At 36.4% G+C, this 3,275-nt stretch overlaps 1 protein-coding gene across 3 annotated transcripts in view; it reads right to left on the reverse strand.

Moving 5' to 3' along the window:
* LOC108252544 overlaps positions 1 to 3,116 on the reverse strand; it is a 42,977-nt gene extending 39,861 nt beyond the window's left edge. For 2 of the 3 annotated variants that reach the window (XM_026824461.1, XM_026824460.1), the window contains exon 1: positions 2,964 to 3,069. The gene's annotated coding sequence lies outside the window, so the exon portion shown is untranslated. Of the gene's footprint in view, positions 1 to 2,963 lie in introns of all 3 variants that reach the window. The other variant, XR_003391843.1, reaches the window with a different exon arrangement.
* Between the last annotated feature and the right edge of the window lie 159 nt (positions 3,117 to 3,275).

Raw genomic sequence — 3,275 nt, forward strand, 5'->3', positions numbered from 1 at the left:
AAAAAAAAAAAAAAAAAAGATTATGTTCGCGGATTTCGCGATTATGTTCGCGGATTTGGCGATTTTGTTCGCGGATTTTGCGATTATGCTCGCGGCGATTCGCGATTTGGCGATTTTGTTCGCGGGTTTGGCGATTTTGTTCGCGGATTTGGCGATTATGCTCGCGGATTTTGCGATTATGTTCGCGGATTTCGCGATTATGTTCGCGGATTTCGCGATTATGTTCGCGGATTTCGCGATTATGTTCGCGGATTTCGCGATTTTGTTCGCGGATTTGGCGATTATGGTCGCGGATTTGGCGATTTTGTTCGTTGATTTTGCGATTATGTTCGCGGATTTGCAATTATGCTCGCGGATTCGCGTCCCGAATCGACATTTTGGATATTTGGCAAGCCTAAGTATAGGAAAGTACCTATACATAAGTAGTGCTTTCTGTCAGCTGTCAGATTAGAACAAGTTGTTCCATTATACCAACAGTTTAATAGAGCACCTCTTTATTGATATAATTTTGTGTACATATTACAAAAATAAGAATAATAAAATAACATACCTAAAAATATATACATAAAAAAGAAAAATTGGGGCCAACTCCTTTACTTCAATAATAAATAATAATTTTCATTCAATATTAGCTACATATTGGCATTTCGGTCTCTAGGTGGTATGTTCTCTCTCTTTCTCCCTTTCTTCTTCTTCCCCCCTATTCTCTCTCTCTCTCTAACTCTCTTTCTCTCTCAGTGGCTTCTCAATCTCTTTCTGTCTTTCTTTTTTCCCCCCTTCGTTTCGTTCATTCTTTTTTTCTTCCTCTCTTTTCGCCCAATCATCAACAAATCTGTGTTGATTTTTGTTTGTTTAGGTAAATTTTTTGTTTTTTTGGTTTTTTTTTTAGATATCTCATTCTCGACCTAAATAATCTTCCGACCCCGCTATAAACCTTTTTCAGTAGCTCAATTTGGGATGTAAATCAATTAAAATCAAAGTATCGATAATAATTGGGGTCACAGATCTATTTTGGTTTTATTATTATACATTTATTTATTTTTGTAAATTTATTGGTTTGATATTTGTTTTTTTGTTTTTTTTTTTTTTTTTTTGAAGCTACAATAGTGAAAAGAAAAAATTGGGGCCAACTCCTTTACTTCAATAATAAATAATAATTTTCATTCAATATTAGCTACATATTGGCATTTCGGTCTCTAGGTGGTAAGGGTAAAAATGTAAAATGTAAATGTACCTATTAAATGCAATTTCTTTGTGTTATTATGTCACAACTTTGGTGCTCACTGCAGCATTGTACCTAGGATTTTTCCCAATATCTCAATAATCCTAACATCCAATGTCTACCTACCATGCTGGCACCGGTCGCTATGCGCATTTACATGTCATAGCTACTCATTTTCCTCACGAGGCTGAGTGGGCCCCGCAACAGCCAGTCACGGGATCAATCATTTGCATGATACAAATTTCTTGACCCCGCCGGGAATCGAACCCGGGTCTCCCGCGTGCAAGGCGAGTGCAGTGACCACTACGCCATGGGAGCTAAGGGTAAAAAAAAGGAAAGAAGAAGAAAAACTTTTTTTGGCATTAAAACTGACCATCGAAAGTTTTGGCGAATAGGATAAGGAACGTAAATAAATGGAATCCGAGGCGATTTTCCCTCTTTTGAAGCTCATTAATGTTCATTGTTATTTTTTTTTTAATCCCATGTTAATATTTATGTTCTCATATTTTACGAGCAAGATTTTGGGGGGGGGATAGGAAACTAAATCGGTCGATATCATATTTAGGTAGATATAGGTTACCATGGCAGATTTTATCATTCCATATTATGTATGATCTAGGTATGTCTATGAAAATTATGACTTTACGTTATATACGTATGTACGTAGGTATGAAGTTTTTATGTCTATTGACAAAAAATTTACGGGATCTCAAATTTTCGGTATGATAAGGCGGCCCCAGGGGGGTTAATTTTAAAATCTTAAAAGAGAACTCTCTACCACTTTTGATACATCATATAAAAGGTCTTAAAGAACATACCTAGTGCTTTGGTAAAAAAAATGAGCTCGATCCGACAACCAGGACTGGGAGTTATGGTCTATTCAAATTTTCATTTTTTCATGTTCTCCCGCCAATAGGGGATTTTTTTTATGTTTGACAGAGGGAACTGTAACTGCTATGGTCTTATCGTCCCGAAATCAAAGAGAGAAGGAAGACAGGATAGGAAGAAAGCCAGCCGTTCCGAGAAAGAACATTATCCCATCAGGATAAAATCCGCCCCGGGCGGGAATCGAACCTGCGGCCTAGCGCTTACAAGGCAGACGCACGAGGAGGAAACCCAACCAAGTTTAAACTGAAACCGAATTTAAACTTGAACCAAATTTGACCCCAAAACCAAATTTAAACTTCTACCAAATTTTAATTTTAACCAAATTTAAACCGAAACCAAATTTCTTGAAGGGTTTTAGCATCCAGCATCAACAGTGCCAAAGTAAACCAAATTTAAACCTAAACCAAGCTTAAAATTGGACCAAATTTAAACCTAAACCAAGCTTAAAATTGAACCAAATTTAAACCTAAACTAACTCTAAACCGAAACCAAATTTAAACCCCAACCAAGCTTTAACTGTCACAAAAAGCCCACTCAGAGGCTTAAAGGTGTAATGGCAAACAGCCCTAAAGGACGGGTTGAGCTTCTACGAATCTATATGAAAATTTAAACCCAAACCAAATTTAAAATTAACCAAATTTAAACCCAAACCAAATTTAAAATTAACCAAATTTAAACTTAAACCAAATTTAAAATTAACCAAACTTAAACCCAAACCAAATTTAAAATTAACCAAATTTAAACCCAAACCAAATTTAATTCTAAACCAAACTTAAAATTAACCAAATTTAAAGCCAAACCAAAACTCACATCGTGGTCCTGGGCAGAAATGAGAATAAAAGTTTCTACTTACCTTTGATTCATGTATAGGGGAATATCAAGATTGAATTCTGATTACTTGAAGAGAACTGTATACCGAACTTACTGCCAATGTTCGACCAACTGGGATCCGAATTGAATATGAGGTGATTTCGCAGTATCTCTCTCTCTCACACACAGACTTTATCTTTCCTTCTCTCTCTCTTTTCTCATCATCTGTATTTATCTCTCTCTTCTCTTTGTGTGTTCCCTCCCTCTCTCTCTCTCTCTCTCTCTCTCTCTCTCTCTCATGGCCCGCTCTATATGTGTGTCTCTTTATCTCTCAATTTTCTATTCCTCTCCTACA

This window comes from Diaphorina citri, unplaced genomic scaffold (assembly GCF_000475195.1).
Source record: "Diaphorina citri unplaced genomic scaffold, Diaci psyllid genome assembly version 1.1 scaffold597, whole genome shotgun sequence".
Lineage (NCBI taxonomy): Eukaryota > Metazoa > Arthropoda > Insecta > Hemiptera > Psyllidae > Diaphorina > Diaphorina citri.